This window comes from Cydia splendana, chromosome 17, assembly GCF_910591565.1.
Source record: "Cydia splendana chromosome 17, ilCydSple1.2, whole genome shotgun sequence".
Classification (NCBI taxonomy): Eukaryota; Metazoa; Arthropoda; class Insecta; order Lepidoptera; family Tortricidae; genus Cydia; species Cydia splendana.
The window spans coordinates 11,500,549-11,523,780 of NC_085976.1; positions in this window are offsets into that span (position 1 = coordinate 11,500,549).

Here is a 23,232-nt window from a genome sequence, read left to right on the forward strand (position 1 = left end):
GAACTTTCATTCGTGACTATTTATTTTAATGTTATTTAAATTACTTTCTTTTCTTTTAAGAATGCGTGATCGACCGTTGCAGTTTCTGAATTCCAAATTCAAATTTGTCGATTATTCAAATTTTTCGAATTATCGAAATTCTTCGCGACTCCTGTATCTTTTTGGGAATACGTGGGAAAGTTTTGATGTAAATTGGTCGCATTCCAGGGTTCCAAATGATGACGTTCGGAATATGTATTGGTCAACGTCTTATTTTGACTGTTACACGGGATTTACATTACGAAATTAGTTGCATGACACTAATAGGGTATTTTCCTACTGGTCAAATCAGCTACTTTTTTAGAACTGTCAAAACGATTTGCTAATATGAAATTTATATGAAACATTACATCGTGACGTCACGGTCAACTCACCTACTTTTTATATTTCTATCCGATTTATTAAATAGAACTTGTGTTTAAAAATAACTCCTATCTATGTTTTTCTAATAATTATCTAGTGCTTTATTTCTTACATGGCGTAAAATAATTTATTTTAAATACAGTATAATACCCTATTTCACCCAAAAATCGCGCAGGACACGAAATTGATTTGCTTTCATGAAATTAATGCATGCATTACGAAAATATTACACGTGAAACTGCAGGTAAAACTAATGTCACGAAATTAATTTCACGCCACTAATTTCAAAATGCAAATCCCGCTTTAAGTTACGAATTATACCTAGTTTTTTGTTTAAACAATTGCCTTTATTCACATTTCTTCAAACTTCAATAAACAATTCACTAATTTAGTAAAGGGACAATCACAGGGGACAATCTATAAATATATAATTATGTATGTGGTGCCAGTCACTAGTCAGTACCCACTTTACGATTTGTATGTTATAAAAAAAAGTCAAAATGCGTTTTGATTAGTTTCCAATTATTGAGCACCTGCTTAACTGTTCTGAAACTGGCTTCATTCGTATTTATACTAAACTAGCTTTTGCCCGCGACTTCGTCTGCGTGGAGTTAGTAATTTGGATAGCTTTTTTTTTATCCAATCTGCTTTTTATCGATTCCTCATACAAACTTCCACCCCCCTTTTCATCGCCTTAAAGGGTGATTTCTGTGATAAAAACTACCCTATGTCCTTCCTCGGGACTCAAACTATCTCCATGCCAAATTTCAACTAAATCGGTTCAGCGGTTTAAGCGTGAAGAGGTAACAGACAGACAGACAGACACACACTTTCGCATTTATAATATTAAAGTATCGATTAAATTAAAAACAAAATATTGCCAATAAAAAAATACGTCTAAATTCTCGCACGAAACCGTCGGGAGCAATTTTAAAATTGGAATCGAAATTCGTTAACCATTTATTTGAATTAAGAATCGGTCGCCAGAAGCTCAGTTTGAGCACGCTTCTGCCTACGCACGCAAAGGTTTAGCGCCAATTTTATATAAATGCCCACTTTTGATCACGTTCTGAAATCGTCTTTATTATTTATTTATTTTAATAGCTCATGCTCATGAGAAGCGCTGGTGGCCTAGCGGTAAGAGCGTGCGTTCAATCCGGAGGTCGCGGGTTCAAACCCCGGCTCGTACAAATGAGTTTTTCGGAACTTATGTACGAAATATCATTTGATATTTACCAGTCGCTTTTCGGTGAAGGAAAACATCCTGAAGAAGCTGGACTAATCCCAATAAGGCCTAGTTTCCCCTCCGGGTAGGAAGGTCGGATTGCAGTCGCTTTCGTAAAAACTAGTGCCTACGTCAATTCTTGGGATTAGTTGTCAAGCGGACCCCAGAGTTCATTTTGTATGCAATGACGTAATCGTTAATTATTTTATTCCAGCTGTACCTATGTAGGTACAGTGGCCATCAGATATATCACAGCGGCCAAAGTGCTCATAAATATCTGAATGCGTACTCTAACACAGAATAAGGAGTAGGTAAGTAATAGTATAGGTACTACCGTACAGAAAGGACACTTCCTACAAAACCTAACTTTGACAGCGATTCAGGGTCGAATTATGATATCCCTTTCTAACTTAGGTATATGGCACTACCCCTTTCGGCTATTTAAGGTTGTCAAAATTCAAGTAGTTATCTTATATATCTGTGGTCGTGCACGCAAAGGGACGTCAAGTTGTGTCAACCCTAATAATTGCTCGGAGCAATGCTGAGCCGAACGGAGCCGAGTTTGCCCGAAGGGAGGAGTGTCTCCCCACTGACTCTAACGCCTTTACAATAAAAGTGTGTTCAGATATTTGTGAGCGCCTTGGCCGCTCCGATGTATCTGATGGCGACGGCGACGGTACTGTACCTACACCAAAAAATCGATGAAGAATAGTAGGTATAGCTATGTGTAGAATTATTGTTTTATTGATTCAGTCAAGTGTCAAGTAAAATTCAGTAATTTCAGGTAATATTTTCAGGTCAATGCGCAAAATAGCAAGTAGGTAGAGTTGAACCACAAGATAAGTCTGCAACGATTTTGATAGCACACGCAGTGCAAGTGTTATTTTAAACGTCAAACTTCTATCAAATTATGACGTATAAATGACACTTGCACTGCGTGGGCTATCAAAATCGTTGCAGACTTCTCTTGGTCTTACTCTAAGAGTAGGTAGGTATAGACTAACAAGAAATTGTAGGAATTAAAAAGTGGCAACATCGTAGTGTCGTCCCATTCAAATCAATCTAAGAAACGGGACGATACTACGATGTATCGAAACTTTTTAATTTCTACAATTTCTTGTCGGTCTATAAGTTAACCAACCAACAACCAACCATAGAGCACCAAAAGTCTGCTGCGATTTTGATAGCCCACGCAGTGCAAGTGTTATTCATACGAATTATACGTCATAATTTTATAGAAGTTTGACATTTAAAATTACACTTGCACTGCGTGGGCTATCAAAATCGCAGCAGACTTTTCTTGGTCTAACTCTACCAGTAAACAATACTAACGCTATTTAAAAAAGGAACACTAATAAATCTACGTCCGTAACGTAGTTAACGTAACACATGCCGTCCCGCTTGCTCCTAGATCTACTTCATATTTCCGTCTTGCTTCATGCGACACAAAGTGACATCTTTGATTGTCACCGACCAATGACGCGAACGCCGCTGTCATTGGTTGAATGACTTAGATTATCCTTTAAAGTAAATTTGTAGGTAAGTACTTCATAAACGCGCTACAAACCTCTATTAGCTAATAATCGTTTGTCTTTATCTGTCATTTTGACTTATGTATTTGTAAGAAAGGGATAAAACATAATTTATCTAAATCAGGCCCGTAAAGTTTTATGAATGAGGGGGTTACAGTAAGCATTCAATGTTTTTAGAAATTACCTAATTGTAATGTAATATCTTTAAGACGATTACTCTAAGTCTTATATTACTAACGTAGGTAGGTATATGTGTATAACGTAGCCTATAATTACGACTGAAGTAAAAATATCACACGATTACTTTTGTTATATAACAATAAAAAAGTCGAAAAGAGTTTTTTCTACATGGCCTGAGAAAAATGTTGTGGATATTGCACACTTTTTTTTATTGCAATAATACGGAAAATCTTTAAAAAAAATAGACTAGCCGGTAGTAAAAACAATTGTAACCCCCAAATCTAATTATAGAGTTTAAAATCACTTTAAATACAAATCCTATCAGTTCTAGGCATAAACAACTTAATAGTCGAGGGCGTGCTCCCGCCCATTGGTTGGAAAATATGTCATCGCACTACGCGTCCTCCTCTGCGATTGGTCGAAACTGTCACCATGTCGCATGCAGTGACATCCACGATTGGTCGGGGCCACGCCCAGCCCGCACGTGCTCTAAATTTAAATTAGGCACGCTGCTACTGGCTGTTTTGAAAGTCATAGAGAATTATTTTTAGTTTTAAAAATGCCGTTCCGGTTTACGAATGCTAGAGTTTTGAGCGTCGAACTTTTAATTGATCCTGTTACTGAAACTTTATTGCGAGGTTTCACTTTTATTATTTAATTTGATGCTTTATTTACCTATTCGTAGTAGTTTAAAACAATCTAAATCTGGAACTAACTAATTTTTTAGTAGGTAGTTACATATTAGATAGAAAAAGATAATCTTTCGAAGAATCGTCGAACCTACGCTTCGTTTCGTTCTAAAAATATAATAATATATATATTATTTTTATTGAATATTCGCATTAATTCAGTATTTAAGTTGTCTATTGTTTTAAAACTAGACGCAAAAAAATACCAATCTACTGACTCAAATACTATTTGGCTAAGTAGACGCCTATTCAATATGCTCTTACTAACCTACTTATTCCTCTAAATCCAGGCAACTTCATTAATCTCATTTTCAATATAAATGCCCCTTACTATAAATACCTACCCTAAAATTGTTTTCTAAACATTAGAGACATTAGAGGTTTTTTTTTAATTGCGAGAGGTCGCAGCCAGCGCGGCTGCGCGGGAGTATTGATTGGGACGAGGGGTTCACGCCCGGACGGCGAGGTGACAAATGGGATGAAAAAGATTTAGCATTGTCTATGGTATGTTGGGTATGCGGCAGTGAAACCGAGATACGGCATCATTATATGGGGTAAGGTCAATACAGAATATTAAGGAGTTAAGAAGTTGAGTGATAATTTTAGGTAAACCTAAATACCTATATCGTCAGGTGACAAGCAAAACTCACTAATTACTAAAAATAATTAAACAAAAGTTAACCTTATTCAAGTACTAATATAGTTCACTATGGCTAGGAACTTGAGGTGGTAATTAGTGAGTTGTGCTTGGTGCTTGTCACCTAACGATACATTAATGCCTTATTACCTATTATTTGAGACAAGGGGTTCACGCCCGGACGGCGAGGTGACAAATGGGATGAAAAAGATTTTAACATTGTCTATGGTATGTTGGATATGCATCAGTGAAACCAAGATACGGCATCATTATATGGGGTAAGGTCAATACAAAATATTAAGGAGTTAAGAAGTTGAGTGATCATTTTAGGTGAACCTATCAACCTAAAATAAGTAGGTATATAATAATATTAATGCCTTATTATTTGAGATGAGGGGTTCACGCCCGGACGACTAATAGTTGACAAATGGGATGAAAAAGATTTAACATTGTCTATGGTATGTTGGGTATGCATCAATTAAACCAAGATACGGCATTATTATATGGGGTAAGGTCAATACTAAATTTTAATAAGAGAAGTTAAGTTATAACTTTTTATTTTATTTTATAACTTTAGGTGTAGGTAGGTATATATTAATGCCTTATTATTTGAGACGAGGAGTTAACGCCGGGACGGCGAGGTGATAAATGGGGTGAAAAAGATTTAGCATTGTCTGTGGGTATGTTGGGTATGCGTCAGTGAAACCAAGATACGGCATCATTATATGGGGTAAGGTCTATAGAAAAATTAAAAGAGCTGAGAAGCTTATTTCTTGAAAATAGATACCTAACATGTGTAAACTGTCAAAAGCATAATCTACCTATAGGTAGGTATGATGGGTATGCGTTAATTAAACGAAAATCCTACGCTACAATTATCTACGGTAAGATCAACGCAGGATTTCAAGGAGTTAAAAAGTTGAGTTATAACTGTCTTTAGGTGCATATCTGAATCTCCAATTGTAATGTGCTTAAAGTATCTACCTATTCTAAATGATTATGTCGGTTATGCGTAAATAAAACCAAGATATGGCATTATTATGTGAGGTAAGGTCAATGCCGAAATTAAGAGAGAGAGAGAGAGAGAGAGAGAGAGAGAGAGTTAAACAGTAAAATTAGCTTAATTCATGTTAGTATTTCATTCATTCATTTCATTCATTATTTTTTACCTAAGATATACCTATAACACTTTAAACTCTCGCGAAGTACCGACACATATTTAATTTTATTTGCCGTGACCACAGCTGGTGCAACTCAGCTGAAACGTCGGAATTTAAAGTAAAAACAATAAAATTATATCGCGTTAGACCCGTTTGTGTAAATAAATATGGGTAACTATATGTCTCACGATAGTTTAAATTCGATCATATAGTAGGTACCTATTTTTGAATCAGGAATCAGGATATACCTACGGACACTCTACCCCTGCTAACCCTACCTATTTTACGACGTTTCCCTCCAAACCTCATCCACTCCGTCCCTCACATTTGCATTCCATTTCATTTTCTCGGACACTTCACTTCCTTTTTACTGTCGTTTTATTTTTCCTTAAGATTAGTTTGTTTTCGGGTTTTATTTCCACTTACTTAATGCACTTGCCACAAAAAATACCGCTCTTTGGTAGTTACTGTCTTTTTACTTAAGTGTAGGGTTACCCTTTATATTTATGCTAAGGTTAAAGGTATACCTAGTTTTTATGAGTGGACCTCTAAAAGGGGTGAGCTGGTTTATGTTCGCATTGACTCCTAGATTTTAGATAAATGGGTATGAGTGCACCTTAATACAATAAATCAGAAGAACCTATAAGAACCGGGAACCGGACCATCGTAAGTACAAGTAAGTAAGTAGGTACCTACCTTAATATGTTAAGAAGATGACCCATTTTGGAAAGAGCTTATAACTGCCATAAAAATATATATTTAGTTATTTTAAAAGGGCTACAAATATAATGACCACCAAAAAATACTTTGGTACCCTAAAATAAGGCCTAAAAATACAAAAGTACCACCACTTTAATTACGACTGCACTTCAAATTGTATTCAAATACCAAATATATTGAATGATCACCAAAAATCATGAATGATCACCAAATCTTGAAGACCAAATTAATGCGATATTTTCACCTAAATAAACCACTATGATTACCAAAAAATTTATACATATTACCAAATAAAGTAAACTGATGCCAAAATTACTAGCCCCTCCCGCTCAACCCCCCGTAGCCCGCACCGCATACCTACCTAACCTAATCTACTTTTCTAGTCGCATTTCGTTATGCTACTAGAAAAGTAAGTTAAACTGCTATCAGTTAAGTGGGTTAGGTTAGGTTAGCACTGCGACCCTTACAGAAACGAAATGGTACTAGAAAAGTAAGTTAGGTTAAGTTTCAACTGCTACCCATACAGATACGAAACGCTACTAGAAAAGTGGGTTAGGTTAGGTTTGAACTGCGACCCTTACAGAAAAGAAATGCTACTAGAAAAGTGGGTTAGGTTAGGTTTGAACTGCGACCCATACCGAAACGAAATGCTACTAGAAAAGTGGGTTAGGTTGGGTTTGAACTGCGACCCTTGCAGAAAAGAAATGCTACTAGAAAAGTGGGTTAGGTTAGGTTTGAACTGCGACCCTTACAGAAACAAAATGCTACTAGAAAAGTGGGTTAGGTTAGGTTAGAGCTGCGACTGTTACAGAAATAAAATGCTACTAGAAAAAGGTGACGAAGTGGATTAATTAATTTAATAGGATAACGATATATTAAATGATTGCACATTTTTAATTAAAATGTGGTTACAATTTTGTGATCATTTACTATTTTTGCGTTTACAATGATTATTTTGGAGCCATTTGCTTTAATAGGATAGCAAGATTTAAAAATTTGGTTATCATTTTACATTAAAATGGAGTTCTAATTTTGGTGGTCATTTACTATTTTTGGGTTTACAATGATTATTTTGGTGTCATTTTCTTTAATAGGATAGCGAGATGTAAAAATTTGGTTATCATTTCACATTAAAATGGGGATTGAAATTTGGTAATCATTGACTATTTTTACGTTAATAATGATTATTTTGGTGTCATTTCCTTTAAAAGGATAGTAAAATGTAATAAAATTGGTAATCATTTCACATTAGAATGGTGTTATAATTTTGGTGATCATTCATGATTTTAGGGTGGTAAAATAGATTTTTTTGGTATTAAATTTTACTAAATCTGGTGATCAGTTAAATAGCAGCCTTTTAAAAGTGACCCAAGCGATCGTAGTCATGGCAACGTGTCACAAAAAAAGTAATAAACTGAAATAGATATCATTTTCATACACTAAAAAGTGACCAAGTCCACTGGTGGCCGAGGCGGGAATCGAACCCCCATCTTCAGCTTAACGTGGCTAATGTCCTGACCACTAGACCACCCGGCCACGGCGGTATATATTATTATTTAGGGGCAAAGACCTCCTCCCTCTTCTTCCACTCGTCTCTGTTTAGTGCTATATCTGGCCAGCCTCTCAAGAAGGAGTCTAAGTTATCCCGCCATCGCCGACGAGGCCTGCCGGCTCCCCGGTTAGAATTTGGGATGGCTATACGGCCACGGCGAGGTACCCGTCCCAAATTCTCTGGTAAAGAAAAGGTTGATACTTACACCTCTTGGTTGGTGTTCCTTCGGGCTATCAACTCGCACTCGGCACACAATCGGAATGACCCAGCACGTTACGTGGCGCCATCGCTCACAGATTACATTTCACTAGAGACCCATTCCGTTAATTAAAGTTTCGAATAGCCTAGTACTAATCCAACTAGCTAGCTTAAAGGGTTAATCCAGTTCTCGGTAATGGAACATACCTAAAACCCACCAATTATCCTATCCTAAACAACCCTCTCAATCGAAAAGCAACCTTATAACTCGTGCCTAAAGTCTAGTTTAAAATAGTAAAGTTGAGGAAGATAAGAGTTTTACAAAGTTGTTGTAAGTCGTGGCCCCCGCTGAGCAATGGCAATTTAATGCGGATCTAAGAGCGAGGGTTTGATGTGTCTGATTTAACTTTACGTCAAATACCTTAAAGACATGTAAGTAGTTAAGTTCGCGTATAAATCGAAGGTTTAAACTATTAGCCAAAGAGGTGTAAAGTCTGAGAAAAAGCTTGGACCCGCGTATTTGGCAGGCGAGCTAGATTTCGCTATACTCTGTATCTTTAGGTATTTAAATAAAAGTAAACAAACAATTTGTACATTTTCGAGTAGATATAACAATTGTTGGTTAACCGACTAAATACAAAACCGCCTGGATTAGTCCCTGAACGAGCTGACTTTAACCTACATTATTTGATCATGTAATGTTTTCACATATCCTCAACTACAGCCATTTGAGGGTAGATTTTGTTTACTTTAATTTAAATACCAAAAGATACAGAGTATATATATACCTATGGGGCGTCATGTTTTGTGGTAACTTAATTGCCAAACGTTAACTTTTGGCAACCGGAGTTACCGCACAATCTACTTAATTCATGTGTCAAATTCGAGGCTCGGATTTTTCTCAGAGTTTACATGTATTCTACTTCAATTAATAATACCTAACCTAATACCTAAGTTTAAATCATTAGGTACCTATTATAGTCACATTGAAACAAGTATAGGATCGTTTTTCTTTAATTATCAACTAACCACATGCATATTCCATCATCAAACAAAGCCCCTGCCGCGTCTGTCTGTTTGTGTATTTGTATGTTCGCGATAAACGAGATGTAGTATTCACAAATATGTATTGTTGTGAGTAGGTTTTTAAAAATAATAAAACAGTCTATATCCAGCTGTCTTGTGTTTACTTCACGTGCGAAGCCGGGGCGGGTCGCTAGTTGTGATATAAGTAAAACTTAGGTTCCAAATAGGTATCCTTCAGAGCCTAGTCCTTATACTTTACCAATCAGTCTCAATTGGACTAACTTTCCGCCTATTAGCGAGCGGCCAGACCAACTGTCGAGTTATTGTTACAAGCTACAAGCAGATGAGTCGTACTTAAGAACCACTAAGATGTCTCACGTTAGACCGGGCCGGGTCCGGGCCGGAGCTTCCGGCGCATCGTTTTCTATGGAAAGCATCACGTGATCGCCTGTCATGGCATAGAAAAGTAAACGCCGGAAGCTCCGGCCCGGACACGCGTGTAATCTTTTATAATAATAAAAGTGTTTTCAAAGAACTTTGAATCATCTATAAAACTTGAAACAGAGTTTTTGACTCTTTTTACAGACTTTTACTGTTAGTATGTGATTAATAATTAGGTAGTGTGGGTCAAATCTTGGAAGCTAATAAATTTAATTGACTAAGGTAAGTACCCGATTTCCGATTGAGCTGACATTTTGCGTACCCACACATGTTGCGCCGAATATGGCCGAATATAAGTACGAGTAGTAGTGAATAATTGTTTTCCTTCGTATTTTCTCGGAAACGTTCGTATTTGTCATGCTACTTCAGTCAACTTCAGTACTTTTTGTACCGAGACTGACTGAAATAGCAAGACACGTTCGTACGTTTCCGTGAAAACACGAAGGAATATAATTATCTACATCTGTAAGTTCCTAGCTTATTAGCTTGTCATGGATTCTAATGTCCTTCCGGTTCACTATACTCTGTAACTTTAGGTATTTAAATAAAAGTAAACAAAATCTACCCTCAAATGGATCCTTAAGCCAGTTGAGGGTAGATGAAAACATTACATGATCAAGTAATGTATGTTAAAGTCAGGTCGTTCAGTGTCTGATCTAGGCGGTTTTGTATTTGGTTGGTTAATTAATAAATGTTATATATAATATAATAGTTATAACTACCCGAAATTGTACTAATTGTTTGTGCCTAAAGATACAGAGAATAGTATTCGACTCATAAGGATTAGCAATTGGAATTTTGCCTGCGCTGTTTGTTTTTGTTCCAACTTACCCTTAATTGGCGGTTCGGACGGCCCTTGACAAACCCCAGATTTCGACGAGTTTCATTATGCCTATTCAATTTGCAGAAACTTTCCGTTGGAGCACTAGTAGGCTAAGGTAAATATATTACCTATAAGGCAAGTAGCCACTGCAGAAGAGCAAGATCAAGGGTCCGAACCTTACTTTGTACTGTAAAACAACTTACAACTATGATCCAAATTCAAGTTCCAGTAAAATATGTACCTATAAGTATTTTGTTGAGTATATAATATAGAAAGAGCATTAGTGTATATAAGCTCCAAAATAAATGTAACGAGTAATCGTAAAGGCTCGTTAAAAACTGGACCATAGTTGTACTTAAGGACTATAGTACCTGATTTTACGGTACCAATGTTTCGTGTGTGTTCGCCAGTACGGTTACCATCAGTTTGTCACTGACATAAACGCCGTCGAGAACGTAATTTACTTTCTATACATCCCGTTTGCACTAATATGCGAGTGCGAGCGAGATGGATAGAAAGTAAATTACGTTCTCGACGGCGTTTATGTCAGTGACAAACTGATGGTAACCGTACAGACCTGGACGTGCCTTAAGGAAGGTACCTAGGTAAGAATAGTTAGAGACTAAGATGGTCGCCTTTTTACCATCTGTGCTGTCACGTTCTAACAAATACCTATAAAAGTGCGAAAGTGACGCATGACATGACAGGTGATAAAAATGCTACCATCATGATATCCGTGCTGGATTGGTTACTATTACGAGATAACTAAAACTAAGCTAAACTGACCACCCGCGTCGTCACACGACACACGTATAAGAACAGTACTCCGTTGTCTTTCCAGGAAACCGTTTAGCGTGTTACTTAACCGCGAAGTGAGCTTAATTAAAAGATAACATATTTGTACACTGATCACATTTAAAAAAAATATAGCTCTATGGACTAGGTATATGATGTACTTCAAAACCATTAGAAAAGCTTTGACTGGAGTCTGTGCGAAAAGCGAAGTCGCAGAATGTATTGGATCATTTGGATTCCATACATTTCACGACTCTTCTCGTTCCGCACAGATGCAGACTCTACATGGTTTGTTGCAAATTCCGTTCCATTCATATATTTAAAGCTAATTTATGTTATAATACGTCGCAAAGAAATTTGATGACACGCCTTCTGGAACTTATTCAACCCGAAATACAAAATACATACCATTTTGTTAGGTACGTGTTATTTTTTTTTAAAGTTAGCTGAAAAAATTGCAAAGTTTCTCTATGGTTTACCCGTGCAACAACATGCCGCCTCCCTCGTTAGCGTTCGAATTTTAAATTCATTCGAGTCATTTGCTGTCGCACTCGCGGCTGCGCGGGACACGTGACGTCATTAGTCAAGAAAGCTGGGTGGCGAAAACATTTTGATACATGGGGAATTTTGTTTGAAATATTTCCTATTAGCAACTAATAGATAATATTTATCTGAACTAAAGATCAAAAGGTCCGTTGCCTCAATGCATAATCACCCTTACGTTCATTGAATTCTATGACCGAGAAAACAAGAGTGACGACCGGTAGCCATAGTTACCAAATTCAAGCGCGTGGCAAAAATAATGATCAATTACTAACGAGTTGTCTTATGTCGATAGGGTAGACAAGATTGCGCATCTTGACCAACTTATAAGTATTCAATTCAGCGCAGCGCCATACTTGGCGAGCAACAGAGATAACCTACTTGGGCATTTTAAGAGCGCTCTTACAAGAAAAGTCGAAATAATGCAAAATTGATGATACTAGTCGACGAAATTCAGGACTTTGCGCTCATTATTAGAAACAATGAGTACTTGTTCCAGTAAAAGCGTCTTCTTATCTTTATAAATATCGTTGTAAATATTAGAAAAAGGACTTATTCAATTAGTAATGATTTTTTTTCTGGTGGTCGTTTCCGAAAAACCCCGTGAAGCACTGAATGGCGAGCTCTTATTTGGAAATGTTGAGAATTTTACTCTGCTAAACCTGGCTATTTTGTATTACTAATACCCTGTACTTTAGGCATATCAAACTATATTTTTCCTACATACCTTTGAGAAAGAGAAAATCAAAGTAAAACGAACTCGATTTTCTCTCCGAAACAAGTGTCAATTCCTACGAAAATCTACTTAATATCGAAGTCATTTTCATACTCAAGCAATCTGCAACGTTTGCTTATACTGTTGGTATACATTAGTGTTTATGAAATTCTACTATAATTTTTTGGCAATTTTTTGAAAACTACTCTATATTACCGATGACGCGCGCTGCACCAGCTCAGTGCCGCGGCAGAGCTTGTAGAGGCAGGACGTGTGTCGGTCGGCTCCGCACATTTTCAACGGCGACGACGAGGTTTTTTATCATTGTGTGCGGCGGGCGCCGTGTAAAACGCTATACTGTGTGCGTGTAAACCGCAACGAGAGACTTTGATCCTAGCACTGTTTTTATAGTATTATAATTTATAATGGTACAGTTTAATAAACTACCGGACAGGATTAAAAATATTTGAAACGACCTGACATTCTATATGTATTTATTTGACTCAAGATAGTACTCAGGGTCTGATGATGGAGCCGGAAGGTGGTCACCGGTACCAATCAACCATGCAACTAAACCACTTCGTGTTTGGGCTCGTTTGATTCGGCTCAACAAGATCTTTGACTTAAGATAGTACTCAGGGTCTGATGATGGAGCCGGAAGGTGGTCACCAGTACCAATCAACAATGCAACTAAACCACTTCGTGTTTAGGCTCGTTTTATTCGTCTCAATAAGATCTTTGACTTAAGATAGTACTCAGGGTCTGATGATGGAGCCGGAAGGTGGTCACCGGTACCAATCAACCATGCAACTAAACCACTTCGTGTTTGGGCTCGTTTGATTCGTCACAACAAGATCTTTGGCACAAGATAATACTCAGGGTCTGATGATGGAGCCGGAAGGTGGTCACCGGTACCAATCAACCATGCAACTAAACCACTTCGTGTTTAGGCTCGTTTGAGTCGTCTCAACAAGATCTTTGACACAAGATAGTACTCAGGGTCTGATGATGGAGCCGGCAGGTGGTCACCGGTACCAATCAACCATGCCACTAAACCACTTCGTGTTTAGGCTCGTTTTATTCGTTTCTATAAGATCTTTGACACAAGATAGTACTCAGGGTCTGATGTTGGAGCCGGAAGGTGGTCACCGGTACCAATCAACCATGCAACTAAACCACTTCGTGTTTAGGCTCGTTTGATTCGTCTCAACAAGACCTTGGACACAAGATAGTACTCAGGATCTGATGATGGAGCTGGAAGGTGGCCACGGGTACCAGTCTACCATGTAACTGAACCACTTCGTGTTTGGGCTCGTTTGATTTGTCGCAACAAGATCTTTGACACAAGGTAGTACTGAGGGTCTGATGATGGATCCGGAAGGTGGTGACCGGTACCAATCAACCATGCAACTAAACCACTTCGTGTTTGGCTTCGTTCGATTCGTCGCAACAAGATCTTTGACACAAGTTAGTACTCAGGGTCTGATGATGGAGCTGGACTGTGGACACGGGTACCAGTCTACCATGTAACTGAACCACTTCGTGTTTGGGCTCGTTTGATTTGTCGCAACAAGATCTTTGACACAAGGTAGTACTGAGGGTCTGATGATGGATCCGGAAGGTGGTCACCGGTACCAATCAACCATGCAACTAAACCACTTCGTGTTTGGCTTCGTTCGATTCGTCGCAACAAGATCTTTGACACAAGTTACTCGGGGTCTGATGATGATAGACAGGTACCCGTCGCCACCTTCGCGCTCCATCATCAGACCCTGAGTACTACCTTGTGTCAAAGATCTTGTTGAGATGAATAAAACGTGCCTAAACACGAAGTGGTTTAGTTGCATGGTTGATTGGTACCGGTGACCACCTTCAGGCTCCAACATCAGACCCTGAGTACTATCTTGTGTCAAAGATCTTGTTGAAACGAATAAAACGAGCCTAAACACGAAGTGGTTTAGTTGCATGGTTGATTGGTACCGGTGACCACCTTCCAGCTCCATCATCAGACTCTGAGTATCACCTAGTGTCAAAGATCTTGTTGAGACGAATCAAACGATCCTAAACACGATGTGGTTTAGTTGCATGGTTGATTGGTAATGGTACCTTCCAGCTCCATCATCAGACCCTGAGTACTGTCTTGTGTGAAAGATCTTGTTGAGACGAATCAAACGAGCCCAAACACGAAGTTGTTTAGTTACATGATAGACTGGTACCCGTGGCCACCTTCCAGCTCCATCATCAGACCCTGTGTATCTTCAGTGTCAAAGATCTTGTTGAGACGAATCAAACGAGCCTAATCATGTTACTACATGGTTGATTGGTATCCGTGACCACCTTAATCATCATCAGATCCTCAGTACCAGTTCGTTTTTAAACCCTCGTTGATACAAGCTTTACAACCTATAGGTACCAAATGCAATGACGAAACATGTAAATAAGCGAGTAGGTACCTATAATTTCTTTCGAGTAATATACCTTCATAAGTACGAGTATGGGGCTATTCATAAATTACGTCGTTTCAAATGGGCGGAGTGGGGGTGGTCTGGACATCGGATGATGGTAACATGACGTAGGAGGAAACAGATTCATCCGAAGCTTGATTTTTGGATGATTTGAGGGGTGGGGGGGGGTCAAAAATCGTCAAAAATAGATGACGTAATTTATGAACAGCCCCTATGTACATTTGCACTGCATTTAGTATTTTCGTACTTACCAAATAACAGTTTTAGAACTTTAAAAGTTAAGTACAGTTAGTGTTGTTATGGTTGATTTCAATATGCTTCGCGAAGGATCAAGAATGTTTAATCCATCATTGTAGTGCGAGTGTGGTAGAAGGGATCGGCATACTGAGCTCGCACGGCCTGCCGCAGCGCGTAAAATACCTAAACTCGCTCAACGCCGAAATGTAATAGCGCTCTTAACTAAGCTATGACACCGAGAGAGTAAGATAGATACTCGAAAAGCTTAGTAATGTTCATAGCATCGAGTTGAATTTGCTGTTATGTTAGAGATATAGCTGCATTTCTCTCTTCTCAACATTTCAAACAAAAATGACGCAACAACGCATTAACATACCAAGAATCCGTCTAAGCTAACTTTGCACAGACTCGAACAGAACAATGTGAATGAGTGTCATTATAAACGTCATACATAGAAACTTGACATAAATGATGACATTGGCAGATTTTGTCCTCGCAAATGTATGACAGAAAGCCGTGTGCCAAAGTACCAAAACCTGTCAGTCCTCGTAGGGCGCCGTGTCGCGGGCGGCGACATGACGAATGGCTGCTCCAAATTTAAAATCTGCCGCGTAACGCGAGCTGCTAATGGCATTGTTTATGGACTTTCTCGGCAGCCAGTGTTAGTGTTGCCATGTACTAGACGAGGGAAAACGAACAAATAAACAACTTTTATAAACTTTTTAATTTGAAATGTATTTATAGATGGTCAAGCAGATCTTGTCAGTAGAAAAAGGTGGCAAATTTGAAAAATGTAGGCGGGAAGGGATATCGTCTCATAGAAAATTTGAATTTCGCGCCTTTTTCTACTGACAAGATTTGCTTGACCATCTATATAATGTATGTTTTTAATCTTGCAAGCCAAATTAGACCCACTTCCTATTATTAGATTGAGCTGAAACTTCACATACATATGTAAGTAAGTACAACATTACAATGCAATATTATAACATTAACATCGAGCTGATTTGATGAAGGACAATCCTGTGATAAAACAACGCAACCTGATTGTGCTTGGGTTTGTTAGAATTGTCTCGATGACTAATAGTTGCCTGTTAAAAGAAAAGTGGGTACAGTAAGCCAATTTTTTTAAACAAAATCTTATTCTTATATAAAAAAAAGAACAAGGAAAAAAAAGACAGAAGAAGATATATAAGAAGCCACAGATTTTAAAGAACCCATCTGCACTTTTTAGGGTTCCGTACCCAAAGGGTAAAACGGGACCCTATTACTAAGACTCCGCTGTCCGTCCGTCCTTCCGTCCTTCCGTCCTTCCGTCCTTCCGTCCGTCCGTCCGTCCGTCCGTCCATCCGTCTGTCACCAGGCTGTATCTCACGAACCGTGATAGCTAGACAGTTGAGATTTTCACAGATGATGTATTTCTGTTGCCGCTATAACATCAAATACTAAAAACAGAATAAAATAAAGATTTAAGTGGGGCTCCCATACAACAAACGTGATTTTTGACCGAAGTTAAGCAACGTCGGGCGGGGTCAGTACTTGGATGGGTGACCGTATTTTTTTTTTGCCGTTTTTTGCATTATGGTACCTACCTTCGTGCGCGAGTCCGACTCGCACTTGCCCGGTTTTTTTTATAAGTTTATAACCAAATTAAACACGTGCGACATGTATATGTTAAATGTTTCTTTTTTTGCATATATATCTATCAACATCGCTGCAGACTTTTCTTGGTCTAACTCTAAGTAGTGCCATTATTTCAAAAGTTGATTATATTTCTTGTACTGGCAACACCGGTTGCCAGTGACTTACGAATCTGCAACCATTTTGGCTGAACGATTGCTTCTTCTTAATGAAGCCCGAAATTGTTTAAGTGTAGGGAAGTTAAAAAAATGCAAGTAATGTTTGTGTAGAATTGTAGATAAATGTGTTTCCGAAGCAAAACAAGTGGATTGAAGACATGTTTACCTAAATGTGTTTTTTTTTTCAATTCTTTTAATTTTGGGGTATGGCTTAGTGGATTAAATTACTATGCAGATGACACGACGTTGGCAGTGCGGGGAAGAGACTTAGAGGATACCCTAAGAAGAGCTGCGGTCGCAACAGAGCTCACAGTAAACGTAGGGCTTCTTGGACCCAATGTAGCCCTATCAAAAACTGACGCGATAAATTTTGGACGGGGCGTCATTCTAGACCTGTGCTAAAAACCATACAAACATAAGACTCAAAGCCCAATGACAAATAGTGCAAACAGAAGCATAACGCCTCAGTCTAAACTAATGAACACTAATTGCGATTCTGGAATTTAAGCCATCCAGGAGCCTTAGAGCTCTAGTCTTGGGACAGATAAGGCATTTTTCAAATGATAAGGAGGCCAATTCTGACAAGAGCGTTTCTTTTATTTTTTTGCCACTTTTATATATTGTGACCTTTTTAGGGTTCCGTACCCAAAGGGTAAAACGGGACCCTATTACTAAGACTCCGCTGTCCGTCCGTCCGTCCGTCCGTCCGTCCGTCCGTCTGTCACCAGGCTGTATCTCATGAACCGTGATAACAGTTGAAATTTTCATAAATGATGTATTTCTGTTGCCGCTATCGCTATAACAACAAATACTAAAAAGTACGGAACTCTCGGTGGGCAAGTCCGACTCGCACTTGTCCGGTTTTTTGTCACTTTTTTGTTATTTCTAGTAAGGATCGCGAACCCTTTTCATGCTTATAGGAGAAATAAAGTATCCTTAAATTTTCACACATTTTTCAAACTTTCCTTTTTGTTACCGCCATACAAAGTAAGAGTAGGTATATGGGGAAATGGTAACACAATAGGAAAAAGCTCTGGGACATTTTTTTATCCCATTAGGATCGAAAGAGCTCGTGATTCTGAGTAGAAATACTAAAACAAAAGTGGCAAAAAAGCTCACAATATATAAAAATGGCAAAAAATAAAAGGAACGCTCACTAAACCGTTTCTTAAGGATGACTCACGTTAGACCAGGCCGGGTCTGGGACGGAGCTTCCGGCGCTTACTTTTCTATGACAGATGACCAGCGATCACGTGATGCTTTCCATAGAAAACGAAGCGCCGGAAGCTCCGGCCCGGCCCCGACCCGGTCTAACGTGAGTCATCCTTTATCCTAGTCGCAGTTAGGCTCGGAGTAATTAACAATGGAGCCGCCATTAACAGGCGTTCCCCTCTGTCGAAAATAGGCGGCCAATGGTCAACCACATGTCAACCATATGTATGGACTGACGTTTATCTGACATGACGTATACATTTGATGTGCCCCTCCCCCGCAAAAAACGGCAGACTATTTTGTACTGAAAATTTTAGACATGGCGTCTCCGTTGGTTATATCCTCTAAGCAGTTAGGTATATAATTAAAGCTATGCCTATCGGTTAAAAATTAGTTTTTATGTTCATCTCTATATACATATGATGGAAAGAGAGGAAAACAAATACGAAAGTATTAAATTTGGTAGGTGAGAAGATATCTCTGCTAAGAACAATTGGAAACAGAAGGGGAAACATGTTGGGGCACCTGATACGTCACGATACTTACATAAAGTCTATAATTGAAGGCAGAAAAGAGAAACAGAGAGGCAGAGGAAGACCGAGACGTACGTATATATTGACCAGGCCAAAGGGAATGACGCAGTGACGTATCAGGAGCTCAAAACAGTGGCAGAGAGAAGAACAGAATGGCGATTACTCCACCGACAAGAGCTAGGCTCTTAAGAATAATGATGATGATACATAAGGATCAACAAAATTACTCGGGATATAAATCAGAATTGGCCTCAAGGGTCTGATAAGACTGGTTGGGGCTTGGTCGTGGCCCGATTGGCGTAAAGACGCTAATGGCACTCATTGGCCGAGAATCAGTTTAGCGTCTAGCATTTGCCGAATGCATTATGCCAAGTCGAACCAGGGTTTCTCAAACTTTTTACCCTCGTACAATCAGCATCAAAAGTAGCGGTTCAGACTACGCGGTAAAAGTATCTACCATTCTCTAAAAGCTTGAAAACAAGAGATATGTCTCTATATGTAAGCACTTAGAATGTAAAGGCGGGAAACCACCAGTGTGCGGCAGTGTGAGGCACCAGCATATTCATTACAAAAATGCTTGTGCCGCACAGTGCCGCACTCTGCTGGAATCCCGCCACTGTACTCGAACTGTCTGTAGAGATTTATCTTTAGGTGAAAAAGTATTAGTAATATTATTATTCGAGAACGATTGTGGCACTATACATTAAGAATCATCAAAATACCTAGTGACTTTGTTCGATTTCTCGAAGGTGGAATTTTGAAGCACAAATTGTTTTGTATAACGACACTATGGTTTTCTAGCGACATGACGAAATGGAGCGTCATGTGCTTGCAAATATTCTTGAGAAATCTAGCGAAATCTCCTAGCCCACAGAGTTCATAATGTTTGATGTCATAGTCTGTTTTTAGTTTAGGTGCTTGTCGTTTGTTGCGAACCCCTTTACGATAACTGGCGAACCCCCGGAGCTTCGCGTACCACACTTTGAGAACCCCTGTCCCACGCGGCCATCTTGGCACGCGAGCGTTCCAAATTTGATTAGTCGCGGGGTAATTAGCGAGATGACCACGACAATAGACCATAGACCTTATGACAATGGGACAAGGTGTAAAATAGGGAGGAGTTTACTCAACTGTTTATGTCTATGAGTCTTTGTTTTCTATTACAAAGCCCGCACTATAATGTGTCGTAAAATCAGTAGGTTCACCTTCAACGCCTTCCTGAATATAGTTTTTTTTATACCACAGTGGCAACGAAGCATAAGTATATATACCACCCACCGGATGGCGTTTACTATGGTCATGCACTTGCAACTCCATGGGTTATGTTTATATGCACGCGTTGAATTTTGCTCCGCAAGTGTCCATTTCTCCAGAAACTTCTTGCATCGAACAGCTAAACTGCGTAATGAACTGTCGCCCGAGGTTTCCGGAAAATAACGTACCCCTATCTTAAAGTGTTGCAGGTGTACTCGTATATCGCAAAATATAGTAGTAGTAGTAAAACACTTTATTGTACAAAAATCAAAACAAAACAGGAAAAATAACATTCGTCATTAGTACAAAGGCGAACTTATCCCTTCAAGGGATCTCTTCCAGTTAACCTTTGAGCAATTGAGGGAGAATTGGAGACGGTAGACATCCGTACTGTACCAACAGCGTAAATAAAAGAAAAAGAAAAGAATAATAATAATAAACACATACTTAATATTATAATTTACAACATTACTGCAACCGTGGTAAGCACATTGACAACCATCATCCATTTCTCAATGTGCTTACCACAGTGCTGCTGGGCGTATGAAGTCCGCAGCAAAATGTGATATACGGACAAAACTTGTCCGCAATCATTTCATATTTGAATATATGCCTATATTATGCAGCCAACAGATCTTGTCAGTAGAAAAAGGCGGCAAATTTGAAAAATGTAGGCGCGAAAAGATATCGTCCCATAGAAAATTTGAATTTCGCGCCTTTTTTTACTGACAAGATTTGCTTGACCAGCTATATATTTTGAATATATACCTATATATTACGATACCAAATTATTTGTAGCAAACTACGCCAAGTGGACGGAAATAGGCACTGGACGGTGAACTGACGCAATTACCCTACTTGTATTAAGGCTCATTTAGACGATGCGAGAACTCGCATGCGAGTTTCATTACATTGCGGGTTTTGATCGGTCGGTTGAATTGGACATGGCCAACAGTCCGCAATGTAACTAAAATCGCATGCGAGTTCGCGCGCCGTCTAAATCAGCCCTTAGTATTTGCGCGGGCGAGACGCACTATAACTAAATAACATGATTCAAATATCATTCTAATCTCAGTATACGTTCAAATTGGCCTGTTACGTCTAAGTCTACCTTACGAAGGTGAGATATCTTATTAAAAGCGAATTAATAGGGAAGTTACCATCATACAGAGTCGCTTGTCGGAACCAATGAGTAATGATGTTAGTGCGTGCTTGGCCCTATAACGTATGCATATGTATGTAGGAAATATCGGTGTCGAATGTAATGGCCCTGTCATGAAGGCTGTCAATGGTGATGAGGATTAAATCAGATTTAACATATAAATGAGACAATGGAACATATGATAAGTTAGAAGTGTGTGTCAAATAAAATTCATTTTACCCGAGGTTCTAAGTTTGTTGAACGGCCTTTGTGTATCACTTCCCCTTTACATCACAAAAAAAATATGGTTGTCTGTAAAGTCGGTTTACGGACGATAATTTTGGGTGATAACGTCATAAGAAAACATTGATGAAAAGTTGCATACTTTGGCCGTAACGTTACCACGGAGATCTGTCCACAACGTTACCATGGAGATCTGTCCACAACGTGACACTTTTTCGTGCATGCTACCCACATGCTACCGGTGTTCATCGATTTATAAGACGTTATCACGTCAAAAAGATTTGAAAATATTAATTAGGATAATTCATCCGATAACGAAAAGCCCATTAATTTCCATTTGTAAAGACATGGTGACATTTAAAGTTTGTCAGGTCATGTAAAAGCAACTAGAGTTAGATTAAGAAAAATCTGCAGCGATTTTGATAGTCCACGCAGTGCAAGTGTTATTTTAAACATCAAAATTCTATGAGTTTATAACGTATAAACAACACTTGCAATGCGTGGACTATCGAATTCGCTGCAGACTTTTCTTGGTCTAACTCTAGACTATTACCTTAGTGACAGGACAACGGTAGATAAAGAATTAGTCCTTTCATTCTGGGTTTTCTTACTGGAAAAAGTGCGGTTATGGTGGAAAGGTATCTAATCAGATTTCAGATTTCAGCTTTCAGATTTCTCTATGACGTCAGTTAACCTCCTATGACCCTGCGTTCAAAATTTTGTACATATTCCAAAATCTATTTGAGTATATAAGGGCTCCAAATTCAAGTACAAAACAATGGGGTTGGCCGGTCTAATTTCAGATGATTTATTGATAAATGTACATCTCATTTATATGTCAAATAAAAAATACAAAGTATTCGAAAATAAAATTTAAATTTAAATTTGTTAATAATTACTACATACATTGCATGAAATTGTATATAGGTACATATTATTTTATTTTTATTAATCATTTCTGTTAGTAACAATTCATTGGTTGTTGCTAGGGTAGGGCAGTCAAGTCAAAGTCATTTATTTATACTATCAAATACTATTTTAGATATAACATGTGAAGGTAGGCGCATCAGTTACCTACCTATCCCTTTGAGCACACTTGTCCCGAGTCCCGACTGATCTTTTTGCATTTGTGTCTTTCGCTATTTGCGATCCCTATACTATAGGTATAATGTATTTGATTAATTGATTATCTTCGGAGAACTTTGCAGACCAGTAAGAACCATTCTAACCTTCAGTTGTCATAGGAGGTTGTGTTTAATTTTGCCAAATAAAGATACCTATCAGACGAGTATAATGTGATACATAATGGAAGCGTTATAGCCTGGAGGCTTTACCCAAATGGTACCCTCGAATGATATACAATAGTCATTTTTAAAGCATCATTAAAATGGAAACGGCCTTGACATTCAAGCGAAGTCTGATTGATGATCTGTCAATATTACGTACCTACCTATGGTATCGTCAGCTCCAAGGTTGTATGTACTGACTGTTTTGGTGACAATGATGTTTTTAGTTAAGTGGGTAGTTAAAATTAGTTTTTATCATACCTACTCGCTCGTGAAGAGTACTTTTTGATGTTTTTTGCATAGGTATTGCATAGGAACACTTGATGGTTTTTGCATAGGTATTGCGTTCGACAAAAATCGTTAGGCCTTTTGTTGAGTACTGCCGAGGCTTCTGCTGAACCTTAGCTGTTTCTTACAATTAAAT